Genomic DNA, 14,358 nt, shown 5'->3' on the forward strand with positions numbered 1-14,358 from the left:
ATATAAAATCTCAGGGCCAGAGAGGTGGCACTAGAGGTAAGGTGTCTGCCTTGCAAGCGCTAGCCAAGGAAGGACCACAGTTCGATCCCCTGGCGTCCCATATGGTCCCCCCAAGCCAGGGGCGATTTCTGAGCGCTTAGCCAGGAGTAAACCCTGAGCATCAAATGGGTGTGGCCCAAAAAACCAAAAAAAAAAAAAAAAAAGAATAGAATTGTATAAAATCTCGACAAAGTAAAAAAAAGAATATATTAAAACTATGTAAGTCTGTTGAAGACAAGAAATTCTAATGAGGAGAGCATATGATCTCATGCCTGCTCCAGATGTGGAATTATGTCTTGAGATGATCCATAATGAAAGGCAGAAAGATCATCTCCCAGAACTCCACCAAATCTTACATTCCAATTCACATTACATGAATCATAGCAGGGGGTGCATTTGTGGTGCAAAGAAGAGCACTTTTATCAATTAATACCCAACTGTACATAGAATATTTAAGGAGCACATACTAGGCGGTATCTCACTGAAAGTTCCTTCCTTTCAGAACTACATGTCAATGTCTTACTCATGATTAAGGACCTTCAAGCATCATTTTGCTTTAAAACTGTAAAAATGATGTCCATGACTCAAAGGTTCAAATTTTGATTGTCCAGAGGAAGTGAAAACTCTAAAGCTAGATCAAGGTCAGAATGATCATGTTAACAGGAAAAAAAAAAAAAAAGAAAAGAAAACAGCCAACAAAAATAACAGAAAGCACCTTTCAGTTCCCAATCATTTTTTGTATTTAATGAAATTACAATTATTCATGATTGTCTTTCAGGCATATATTCCAATACCAATCCTTTCCCCAAGTCCACTTCACTCAATCAATGCCCCATCCCCATTGCCTTCCACTTACCAGTTTGCTCCTACAAGAGGTGTTGTATATAAATATATGCATGCATACATATGTGTATATGCATACACACATATTTTTTTTATAAATTTCTGCACTGTAGTTTACAGTACTGTTGTTATGGTTTCTTACATAATTTCACTTTTCAGCACCACTTCCTCCTCTATTTATAAGCACATACTAAATTAAAATGTTTCATTTAAAAACAATCTAATCATTGGGGCTGGAGCAATAATGCAGTGGGTAAAGTGTGTGCCTTGCCACTGCTAACCTGCTAACCTCAGAACCCCATATGATCCCCCAAGCTCAGCAGGAATGATCCCTGAGTGCAGAGCCAGGAGTAAGAACTAAGCATAGCTGAGTGTAGCCAAAAACACACAATAATATCTAATAATCTGTGATTGATACCACAGTGATCTAGCATATATACATATATGTGTAATGTTAAAATTTTCAAACCATTTTTTTTTCTGGAGTTAGATCAATAGTATTTGTTGTTAGGATGCTTGCCTTACACATGGCTGACTCAAGCTTCATCTCTGGCATCCAATATGGTACAACACACATCACCAGGTATAATTCTTGCATGCAGAGAGCCAGGAGTAATCCTGAACATGATACAAAATCAAAAATAAATAAGTAAAATAAAACTATTTCTTTTACCTAAGATTCAAATTTAGCATGCTAGATATGAACATTTACAAGCTACAGACTTTGCACACACAAAAAAAAAACCTAATACCATCTTTGAAGCATGTTGCAACAGCTTATCAGTTGTCCTCATATAGAAAAATTATTACCAGTTAAAGAATATCTTATGAATTTACAACACTGTTGATGTCTTCCTTTCACGTGATTATAAAGCACCAAACCTAGAACTGAGAAGCTACAAAAATCAAAACACCAAAGGTATTTCAAAGTGTTCTGAAAGCCAGAGCAACAGTACATAAAGAGCTTTCCTTGCATGTTGTCTACCTAGGTCTTATCCCTGGAACCATACATAGTCCTCCACACCCATCAAAGCCAAGAGTAAACCGTGTGCATCACTGGATATTGCTCCAAAAGAAGCAAACTTAAGGAGCTGGAATGGTAGCACAGTGGTAGGCAGTTCACCTTACACACAGCTGACCCAGGACAGGCACAGGTTCAATCCCCGGCATCCCATTGGGCCCCCTAAGCCAGAAGCAATTTCTGAGCACTGAGCCAGGAGTAATACCTGAGCACTGCTGGGTGTGCTGACCCCCAAAAAAGGGCAAATATAAATAAAAGTGTTCTAAAATGTCTAGGAATGCAAAATACTACAAAATATTAAAATACTACAAAAAGATTACACATACAGAGCAATATTCTGAAGTGTAAAGAGAATAGGATATGAGAAAACTCTCATAAATGGGAAAAAGAATGGGGTATGAACTAAGTCATATGAGTTACTTCCTCCTGGCTGGAGTAACTGCACAGAGAAGGAATGATGTTTTGTGTGCCCTTGCCTCAGAGTTTGGGGTTGAAAGAATCCTGCCCATTCTACTCAATAAATCAGCCATTCATTGAGAGCCACAGCAATCAGAGGTAGGTTTGTATGTCCAGTAGACAGAGCAAAAGGTCTTCTATGGATATATAAAACCAGAATCTATAGGATAAAATTGCATATTCTCCTTTCCCTGAAGTATTAAGAGAATAACCCCTGAGAGCTACCAGATGTGGCCCAAAAAACCAACCAAACAAATAAACAAACAAAAATATATATAACATTTAAATAAAACATTTATCTGATGTGATTATTAAAGTAACACTTGATGATAGTAAAGAATGGGATGAAAAATGGGGCGAGAAAGGGGTCACTTAATTCCGAAACCAAAGACATGTCTGCATGTAGAGGAAGCCAAACCAGAAATGATACTGTGGCCTTCACGGTATCATTCACCCTTTATTATCTAACAAAACTGTGCTCATTCTCTGCCCGAGGCCAGGTCTTTCTAGGGAAGCAGATCCCAGCCCAAAGCCCCAATGAATTCTGAACCACTGAAGTCAATCCCCAGGATCTCTTTTTCCCATGGCACTGACAGATTTGACAGGAATTGGTTTATGTGCACTGGTAGCTGTGAACAGAATGACACCTGTTAGGATGCTAGCTATGGAGAAAGATTTCTCTACGTGATTAAGAGACATCCTGGGAGGGATAGAAGACTCAAACTCACTTTTTTTCTAGAAACTTTGTCATACTTGTCATACAAGAGAAACCAAACTTGTCAGGGATAATATAAAACTTTGAATAAAATTTCTAACAATGTCCCACTGTTCTTATTTTTAATACACATATCCAATAATAAACACTCCATCTTCCACTACTAATATTTCTCTTTACTCTTCACAGCTAAACTTCTGTAAGACTTGTCAAAACATGCTGCTTTCTAAAGCTCTCACTGTTTGCAGATGACATGATACTCTACTTAGAAAACCCTAAAGACTCTACCAAAAAGCTACTAGAAACAATAGACTCATATAGCAAGGTGGCAGGCTACAAAATTAACACACAAAAATCAATGGCCTTTCTATACACCAATAGTAATAAGGAAGAAATGGACATTAAGAAAACAACCCCATTCACAATAGTGCCACACAAACTCAAATATCTTGGAATCAACTTGACTAAAACTGTGAAGGACCTATACAAAGAAAACTATAAAACTCTGCTCCAAGAAATAAGAGAGGACACGCGGAAATGGAAACACATACCCTGTTCATGGACTGGCAGGATTAACATCATCAAAATGGCAATACTCCCCAAGGCATTATACAGATTTAATGCGATCCCTCTAAAGATACCCATGACATTCTTCAAAGAAGTGGATTAGGCGCTCTTGAAATTCATTTGGAACAATAAGCACCCTAGAATAGCTAAAGCAATCATTGGGAAAAAGAATATGGGAGGAATTACTTTCCCCAACTTTAAACTTTACTGCAAAGCAATAGTTATCAAAACAGCATGGTATTGGAATAAGGACAGGCCCTGAGATCAGTGGAATAGGCTTGAATACTCAGAAAATGTTCCCCAGACATACAATCACCTAATTTTTGATAAAGGAGCAGGAAATCCTAAATGGAGCAGGGAAAGCCTCTTCAACAAGTGGTGTTGGCACAACTGGCTACCCACTTGCAAAAAAATTGAACTTAGACCTCCAGCTAACATCATGTACGAAGGTAAAATCCAAATGGATTAAAGACCTCGATATCAGACCCAAAACCATAAGATATATAGAACAACACATAGGCAAAACACTCCAGGACATTGAGACTACAGGTATCTTCAAGGCGGAAACTGCACTCTCCAAGCAAGAGAAAGCAGAGATTAACAGATGGGAATATATTAAGCTGAGAAGCTTCTGCACCTCAAAGGAAATAGCACCCAGGATACAAGAGCCCCTCACTGAGTGGGAAAAACTATTCACACAATACCCATCAGATAAGGGGCTAAAATCTCCAAAATATACAAGGCACTGACAGAACTTTACAAGAAAAAAACATCTAATCCCATCAATAAATGGGGAGAAGAAATGAACAGACACTTTGACAAGGAAGAAATACAAATGGCCAAGACACATGAAAAAATGTTCCACATCACTAATCATCAGGGAGATGCAAATCAAAACAACAATGAGATACCACCTCACACCACAGAGAATGGCACACATCACAAAGAATGAGAATAAACAGTGTTGGCGGGGATGTGGAGAGAAAGGAACTCTTATCCACTGCTGGTGGGAATGCCATCTAGTTCAACCTTTATGGAAAGCGATATGGAGATTCCTCCAAAAACTGGAAATGGAGCTCCCATACGAGCCAGCTATACCACTCCTAGGAATATACCCTAGGAACATAAAAATACAATACAAAAACCCCTTCCTTACACCTATATTCATTGCAGCACTATTTACCATAGCAAGACTCTGGAAGCAACCACGATGCCCTTCAACAGATGAATGGCTAAAGAAACTGTGGTATATATACACAATGGAATATTATGCAGCTGTCAGGAGAGAGGAAGTCATGAAATTTTCCTATACATGGATGTACACAGACTCTATTATGCTGAGTGAAATAAGTCAGAGAGAGAGAGAAAAATGCAGAATGGTCTCACTCATCTATGGGTTTTAAGAAAAATGAAAGACATTCTTGCAATAATAATTTTCAGAGACAAAAGAGAAAAGAGCTGGAAGTTCCAGCTCACCTCAGGAAGCTCACCACAAAGAGTGATGAGTTTGGTTAGAGAAATAACTACATTTTGAACTGTCCTAATAATGAGAATGTATGAGGGAAATGGAGAGCCTGTTTAGAGTACAGGCGGGGGTTGGGTGGGGAGGAGGGAGACTTGGGACATTGGTGATGAGAATGTTGCACTGGTGATGGATGGTGTTTTTTACATGATTGAAACCCAAACACAATCATGTATGTAATCAAGGTGTTTAAATAAAATTTAAAAAATGCTGCTTCCTCCACACCCAGCAGCGCTCAGGTTTTACTCCTCGTTCTACACTCAGAAATCACTCCTGGCAGGCTCGGGGAACTATATGAGATGCTGGAACTCGAACCACCAAGCTTCTGCATGCAAGACATGCCTTACCTCCATGATATCTCTCCACCACCCCCCTTTTTAATATCTATATCTATATCTTTTTAATATCTATATATTTTTATCACTAACTTCTGAGACTCTTAAAACTTCTGCATTCCCAATACTAAGGCTTCTTAGATGTTGAATGGTTTCAAAGCACAATGTACATGTTACAATTTAGCAGCTTTCTGTAAGACTGTAACTTTTGAAGAGCTATGTATTAGACCTTGGCATATAAATACCTAAACTGATTTATTAATAAATCAAGCAGAAACATAATATCTAGGAAAGCATGTTACACAAGAATGTGAAAATTTACTGAGCAACCTAATGGTCAAAAGTTGTTTATGTGTTGATGTGTATATTTTGGTAATGGGCAGTATGCTCAAGAAAATAAAAAAATAAAAACCTGAAATGTAGAAAACACCTATTCTCCAGTGTGCTAGGAGTTATTCAACATTCACTGTCTAGAAAAGGGGGACATACTTCCACACTGGTGTCTGAGGAGCAATGGCCAGAAAACAAAACATCTGAGCTCTCCTGCCCTGGTGAACACCACAGCTACCCAGCTCCACAGTGGCAATGCTTCCGCTTCAGGAACTGGAGGGGTCAACAACACTCCAGGCCAATGACAACAGCCATGACCTAAGAAGCAACACTGTCAGAAACCCCAAGAAATGAATCTAAAGCTTGTCTCCTACTTGTGACAGTCCTTTACCACAAAGAGGCTACTAAGGAAACACAATTGATGGTAACTACAGACTCACCTCTAACAGTACTGCCTTTGACTTCTCTAGAGGACAGCTGGAATTTAGCAAAGACCCTGACTTAGCTGGAGGGGAAAAAGGCATAGAGACCTCAGAAGTCTTTTGCTAGCATGGAAAAAAAAATTTGATCAAAAGAAACACTAACCTTTTTTCTTACTACTTCTATTTAAGTGATACATCCTATCTACAGGAAAACAGCAACTTGCATTGGAAACGTGTCTCAAAAAGAAAAAAAAAAGTAAATAAAGAGAATTAGGTGCTTTGAAAATTAAGTGTGCCCTGGGATGCTGTAATAACTGCTTTGCAATTTTTCAAGTAATATTTAAGTCAAAATACAGTGATGAAATTACTGATCTTAGTAAAAGGTACTTACTCCAAAATTACAACCTAGTAAGTTTATTAAAGACTAAAAAATCTCAATCATATATTGTTTAGGAAGCTCTGACAGATTATAACTTTCTTCAATGATTTATTTAACTTCCAAAAACTGCCAGCACAATTAGAGGAGGAATAAGACCTCAAGGATATAAAGATACTATGCCATTTCTTCAAAAAGGTCCTTCCTTAAGGGGTGTAAGGGAATCTCCCAAGTCAGTTAAAAGAGATCAGGGGAGAATACAAAGAAAAAGACTTTCCTTGACTTTGCTTCCTTGATCTATAGCTGTGGAGGTAAATAATGCTAATGACCTTGCTACAAAGGAATCTTTAAAATAATAAACCCACGATATAAAACTCTTTTTACTGTGATTCTACCTTAATGACGGACAGGAAGAGGAGTATCAACTGTTCACTATGATTCTGGATCCAACAATATAAAAAATGACAAAGTAAAAACCACCAGACAGAAGTTTGGCGTATCTGATTTATTCAAAGTCTCCTAAATAAAGCATTAAAAAAAAATGGCTTTAATCGATTTTCAAAAGAACACAATTTTCAGAGGCAAAAAAAAGATTCTCTCCAGGGCCGGGCGGTGGCGCTGGAGGTAAGGTGCCTGCCTTGCCTGCGCTAGCCTAGGACGGACCACGGTTCGATCCCCCGGCGTCCCATATGGTCCCCCAAGAAGCCAGGAGCAACTTCTGAGCGCATAGCCAGGAGTAACCCCTGAGCGTCACAGGGTGTGGCCCAAAAAACCAAAAAAAAAAAAAAAAAAAAAAGATTCTCTCCAGCAGGACCCCAGTGAGGCTTCACTGCACTTGTTCACTTGTTCTCCGACCACAAGCATCACAATGAGACTAGCAAATCTCATTCTTGGCTCTAAATTTTATATAGCAAATTTTATTATTTTATTGATATTCCCTAAATATGATCCTAAATAAAACAAAGAATTTCTTTTCTAAAGACTAAATTTCTTTTCTAAAGACTAATGCTATTAATTGGAAAGTATTGGATGCATTGGGAGATTTATTTTTAAGATTCAGCAACCCAAGAAATATTCTACTCAATTCAACTGTTAGTCAATTACAGGCAAAAAGAAGTCAAGAGAAATCTTCTATCCTGGGAGATGAATTAAAGCCAAGTTTTAAATCCAGTTGCTTCCTGAATATGACCATCAATAAAATTAAGTAGAACTCTAAATTACCAAAATTTCATTTGTAAACATAACTACTATATGTATCTATATGTAATACAGATACAAATATGTATATATAAATATATATCCAAGGTCACATAAAAATTACTCAAGGAAAAGTTTTAAGAAGCTCTGCTCCAGGAGCCAGAGTAGTGGCACAAGTGGAAAGGCCCAAGCCAGGAGGGATTTCTGAATGCATAGCCAGGAGTATACCCTGAGCATTACCAGATGTGGCCGCCAAAAAAAAAAAAAAGAAGAAGAAGAAGAAGAAGAAACCCTGCTCCATGAGAGATTTTTATTCTTTTAACACCTGTGTTACAGATGGCTACAGGAGGCACATGTAACTTGTCTACAACTTCAAAGCAGGAAGATTAACAGTTGAGCTTAAGTAGTGCAGTCCGGCATCTCTCGTTTCTGCAACTTTGCTTACTATTTTGCAGTTGGATCCAAGGGCAGACAAACAGCAGAACTGGTGACTACTTCTGTCAATTGTACATGATCAAACCCATGTTTAATCAATCACTATAAAGCCTAGTAATTCTGTCATTGCAGTGAGTAAGCCAGAAGCCCAACTCTCAGGCATGATTGTCTAAGTCTCTATTCTACCTGCACCCCCACCCCCTGCAAAGACCTGGATTCTGACAGTGTTCATATCACCTACTGTACCCAATTTCAGAGGGCTGCCTATCTGGCACATGTTTAAGTAAAATGTTCCAGAACTCATCTATCGTGTGTATCCATTTAATGCCTTAGGAAATTCGGGTTTTAGCTTTAAAATTATTTTCCCCACTAACAGAGCACTAGTTGGTAGTTCCCAAAAACCACACATCTTGAAAAAAAAAAACGAGCATTGTGAAAAGAAACTGACAACTGGTCATTTCAAAGGAATGTGCCACCATTATTCTGACATCATTTCCCAGAGAATGGTAGTGAAGAAAGCATATGATGTGGCCTTGAGGCAATAATGGAATGGTGAATACAAACCATCCCCCACGATGACTTTTAAGTTTGATTTTGTAAAAAGAAAAGGAAAGAAAAGTAGAGAAAAATATTCTCCTGATGCTGCTGCTAAACTTTGTTAACAATGTAATGACTGGGCATGTGTTAATTTTTAAAGGAAGAAGTAGCCACTAAGAGTAGACAAATATATATGGTCCACATTCTCCTTACCCTTGTTTCTACCACTTCAAACTAGGACTGTCTGCATAAAAAGCCTAAGGTCCTCCTGCAAACCCACTCCATTGGTTGTTCTCAAGAAATCTCCAACATCACCACGCCCTCCCCCCCCCCAAAAAAAAACCCCAAAGTTCACTTTGACGCCTCTGAAAGCAACAAAAGCCACAAGAAAGAAACCAATAACTGCTGTCAAGAGTCAACATCTGGGCTTCAATCAGGAGACTAGATTACCGCAAGCTGCACACCCCTGCTCCTGGGTGTGCTCTGGGCCACTGCAATCAGTTCTCTTGGGTAGTTTCCCCCCTCTCCAGAGCTCAGTGGCCACTTGCAAGCGAGTGGGGTGCACTTCGCTACTGGAGCAAAGCGGGCAAGGACCCTGAGCCCTCTGGAGCCCTCTCAGGCGCTGCTCCGTGGCTTTTTCGAGTGGAAGCATGTGATGAGTGGATCTCCACCAGCTGTTCCGAATTACCTCCCAGGCTGGGGGGAATGACTCAGCAGCCCAACTTTTTTTAAGGAGTCACCCTACCTTTACCCAACCAAGTGAACAATGGCAAATGGCATTTGACGGTGTCCTGAGTTAAACAAGACTCCTCCGCGATGCAATCACCAACCAAACCCCAAGTCAGCATCGGACCCCAAACTGACTCATCAGGAGTCCTTTTTACCGAGGCTTCACTAATCCCAAGGCAGAAGTAGCAAATGCCTTCAAGCCCAGCCCAGCCCTTGCAAACAACCAACTAGCAACGCCGAAAAAGCACAGGCCAACAATCTCTTCCCATTTCTAAGGAACCAGAGGAAGAGCCCAAAGGTTCCATCGCAGACTTGCGCTCGGGTCTCCGCCTTTTTTTTAAACCTTGAAGCAAGGCTTCAAACCCTCGGGGCTGCCCAGGGGCGTGGACACAAACAGACAGAAACACTCGGACGCAAGAGCAAAAGCATCTCCCTGGCATCCCCAAGCCCCCCATCAAGATCAGCCTCGCTATCAACATACATATATATATTATATATATATATATATATTATATATATGTATACATACAAAAACACATATATGCACAAAAACACATCCTTCCCATGGACTACCACGCTGGACCCGGACGCCGCGCTCCTTCCACGCACCGCGCTCTTTGAACACAAAGCGATGCCGAGCCGATTCCTCTTCCCCCCTAGGGCGCCCCACGCCAGTTGCAAAAGCCGGGCACCGAGGGACAAGCAAAAAAAGGCACGCGTGGCACCGGGAGCCAGCTTTGAGAGCCGGGGAAAGGGTAGGGGGGGATCCCCGCTCCAGATCGCTAGGGGCACCCCACCCCTTCTCTCTCTCCAGGGGCCGGGGAGCGAAACTCCCAACAAAGGAAAAAAGCCTGGGCTTTCCCAGCACCAACCCCAGAGCAGTGCAGCCGGCCCGGGGCCCCGCGAACTACCGAGTGCACCCCCCAGGCTTGCAACTCGTCCACCCCGCAATTATGCACGACCCCCCGACACCCCGAGAGGCAAATGGCCCCGCTAGCCATCGGGGCAGCAGCAGCAGCAACAGGAACAGCTGCGGCGCGGACAATGCATGGAACCCTGGCGGGAGTAAACTGAGAGGTCCCAGCCCGGGCTCGAACCCGGGGCCCTTTAGCTGCAGGGCGCTCCCAATGCCTACCTCCCCCCCCCCCCCCCAGGATCGCCGGCGCGCGCGGGGTAAAAAGTACCGCGCGATCCGGTAAACAACAGCGCTTGACGCTTCCCGGCCACCGTAGTCGCTCCGGGGTCCCTCGCGACCGGGGAACCGGCCTTCATAAAGAGGCTAGCGCAGCCGCCCAGTCCCTCCAAGACTCCCATCTCTATCGTCCCAGCCGGGGAAAGGCCGACGTTCGGAATGGCCGAGGCACTCACCGGAGGAGCCGAGGCGAAACGAGGCGAAGCGGCGCGGCCCGACTGACGGCAGCCCAGCGATCCTGACGGCGGCGCGGGCAGCGGTCAGGTGACTCAGGCCCTCCGCTCCGTCGCTGCCTCCGCCGCCGCCCAGCACTGGAACCACGCCCCCCTCTTGGACATGCCCCTGACCCCTTGTCCCGCCTCTCCCTCCCTCCAGGCCACGCCTCCTAGCTCTAGCTCGCCCCCTCATTCGAGGCCCGGCCCCCGCGTCCCGCCCCTTTCTCCCTCCCTCGAGGCCACGCCCCCTTGAGGTCTGCCGCTCCGCCCTCTGCGAGGCCTCGAGGTAGCGGCGTGGACTTCCGGGAGGCTCCCGGCTGGGTCCGCGCGCGCTGCCCACTTCGCCCACTCCATGGGCGCCGCCCGCCTGCTGTTGTTGATCGATATGCGAGGACCACGGCTTCTTGCTCTGCTCAGAAAAGAAAAAGCCTAAAGGAAGGAAAGGTTCCCAAGTCTTGTCCCCGACAGCCAGAATCCTCGCAGATCGCAGCTAGGCTGAGGGACTGGGCACTGCTCCCAAGTTTCTCCACAGACTGGTCCCTACAGGGTGTCGGTCTTGAAAGCGTCCTCAGAGGCGCCCAGGTTTGTGATGCGGCTGCAACGAGGGCACTTAAAGAGTTTGTAGATTTGTCGTTTCATCCCCACCTCTGAGTGTGGAAACTAGGGCGGGTGACAGGTGCCCCCTTTAGATGCTGTGACTGAAGGAAATTTAGAAGCGAAGTCGTTCTCAGCGTTCCAGAAGTGTCAGCAGGTTCTAACCTGCAGCTGAGGCCAGGTTTGCATCCTTTGGTGCTTATTTGTTCTCTCCTGCAGTTTTTGTCAGGTTTGGAAATTATGTTTCCAAGGAATTGAGTACCTTTGTAGGTCAGAGATCTGTCTCTGTCTCTCTCTGTCTCTATCTCTCCTGTCTATCTGTCTCTCCTCTCTCTCTCTCTGTCTCTCCCTCCCTTTCTCTTCCTCTTTCTTTCCCCCCTCCCTCTCTTCCTCTCTCTCCTTTCTCTTTCTTCTCCCTTCTCTCCTCTTCTCCTCCTCTTCCTCCTCCTCTTCTTTTCTCTCCCCCCTCCCGGTCTGTGCTTAGGAATTAGTCCTGGCAAACTTGTAAGGCAAACAACCCCAGGTATTATCTCTCTTGTGACTGTGTGTACACACAAGCTGTGAGACTTAGGAACCTTGAATTGCATCCAGTCTATGGAGAGAAATGACGTGTTTAAGTTGTACGGAAGTGGGTGCAAGTGATGACTCACTATGACCTAGTATCAGGAAGGGAGGTAGTGATCTCTGCATTTGGGTCTTAAATGGGAAGAATGGAGCTCCAAGGCTCAGGGAGGGAAGAGTGAATGCAACAGAGACGGGAGTTTGATGGCTATTTCAGGAATTCCAGGTTCATGGTGGGATACAAATCTTTACTAAGATACAAGAAAATACTATGGGGGTCGATCATGACAGGATTGGGGTTCTTCAAAACTTCTGCAAGTTTTTGGGGCCAGAGCGGTAGCACAGCAGTAGGGCGTTTGCTTTGCACGATGCTGATCCAGGACAGACCAAGGTTCAATTCCAATTCCCGATGTCCCATATGTTCCCCCAAGTCAGGAGTGATTTCTGAGCGTCATCAGGTGTACCCCCCACAACAACAACAAAAAAAAAAAAAACTGCAAGTTTTCAAGACTTTCATCATAAACCTCAGAAAGATACTCTTTCAACACCTTTGCAGTGCCTTTGATACTTTGTTTGAAATACATATCTCTGGGCTGACCCTTGATTCTCATTTTGTAGATCTGAGTAGGACCCAAAGATCTTCCTTCTTAATAATGATGCAGGTAGTCTTTAAACCACACCCAAGACTACTGCATTATAACATATAATAAAAGGTAGAGACAGGGCAAAAATGAAAACCGAAACTGGAGAGTGAAATAAAAGGAAAGAAACGGCTCTTACACATATGCAGTTTGGACTGTATCCCGTGGGCGGAAGGCAGTGTGAAAAGACATTTAAGTCATGTGATTGTGTTTTACAAACCAATTCTAGAGACCATTGTCCACTGAGTTTCTGTTACTTTAATGCTTTTTGACTTTAAATATTCATTCATGAGTTAAAATTATTAAGAGATGATCAAAAAGTATAAATAGGTGGAGTCCAGATAGTTAGTGCAGGGGTTTAAGACACTTGCCTGTGCACTGCATATGATCTCAAGAACCAAATTTTAAAATAAAAAAAAGACAAACATCTCAAAAAAATGGGAAAATTGCTAGTTGATTTTTTCCAAAAGTGACTATGGATTGAATCTACCAAAGCTACCTCCAGTGGGAAGATTTTTGCTGAAGCTAAAGCTACTTATTAATAACAGTACATAATTCCTGGAACATAATGGACACACAGGAATCCCCTAATGCTTAGATGATTATATAAAGTGACAAAAATAAGGTGAAAATAATGTAGTATCTAGTCTGAGATCTGGAAGAAATAAAAAAGAAGAAAAATAGAAAAAGGAGCATGACTATATTGGAACCTGAGAACTTAATGGGTCAAGGGTCAAATTAGGAACAGAAGTGCTATTTGCCTGCCAGATTTCATGACAACTGAAATATGAATGTAGTATTCAAATACAGAACAATTCTGTGCCTTCATAAAAATTAGCTTCAGAAAGGAGGTAAAGTGATATGCATGATACCCTTTCAGAAACATTGCAAACCACAGTGCCTAAAAGGAAAGGAGAAAGAAAATTTTCTGCCATAGAAGCAAGCAGGGTTAGAGAGAGGACAAGAGGGAAACTGGGGTGATTGGTGTCGGGAAATGTACACAGGTTTAGGGATTGGTTTGACATAGTATTACTCAATCATAAACTACTTTTTAACTATCTCTTGGCTATTCAGTTTAGAAATACATATACATATATAATAATAACAATAATAATATAATATCCAGCTGTAGGCTACGGTGAACTAAATAAAGATAACTAAAAAAATTTTCTTACTCTTCCTACTAAGAAAGGTGTTCATTTACCTTGTCCTTGGACCTTTTTTCTTGAGTTTTAATGGCCTGGTCATCCTAAGAAAACACCAAAAATTCCCAATTTTTTAAACATGTTCTCTCTTGGGATACTCCTCTCAGGAAAAAAAAAAAAAGCCACCATCCTCTAAATGTCCATTGTAAGACATGCGAAATGGATTTTCCAGCCATGATCCAAGAAGAGCAACTAGCTAGTAGTTGGCACCAATGTGTTGTGAGAGAGCTATCTTGACCCATCTGATCTATAAAAGAACCTTCCAGCTAAGTCCTGTCAATTCATGACTATGGATTTAAGACAGTAAGTTTGGAAATGATTATATTAAATATCTGATGGAAAAGAGAAGGCAGATAAATGTGTAAAAGAATCACCAGAGGACTTAAGAAAACTGGAAATACAATAAAATATATTAATTTTGAATGG

The 14,358-nt window shown here is 42.2% G+C and overlaps 1 protein-coding gene across 1 annotated transcript in view; it reads right to left on the bottom strand.

Annotated features, from left to right (window-relative positions):
• The window catches only part of BACH1 (BTB domain and CNC homolog 1), a 44,726-nt gene extending 33,711 nt beyond the window's left edge, over nucleotides 1-11,015 (bottom strand). The window contains exon 1 of the mRNA XM_049785766.1: nucleotides 10,893-11,015. The gene's annotated coding sequence lies outside the window, so the exon portion shown is untranslated. The remainder of the gene's footprint in view (nucleotides 1-10,892) is intronic.
• Between the last annotated feature and the right edge of the window lie 3,343 nt (nucleotides 11,016-14,358).

This window comes from Suncus etruscus, chromosome 13, assembly GCF_024139225.1.
Source record: "Suncus etruscus isolate mSunEtr1 chromosome 13, mSunEtr1.pri.cur, whole genome shotgun sequence".
Classification (NCBI taxonomy): domain Eukaryota; kingdom Metazoa; phylum Chordata; class Mammalia; order Eulipotyphla; family Soricidae; genus Suncus; species Suncus etruscus.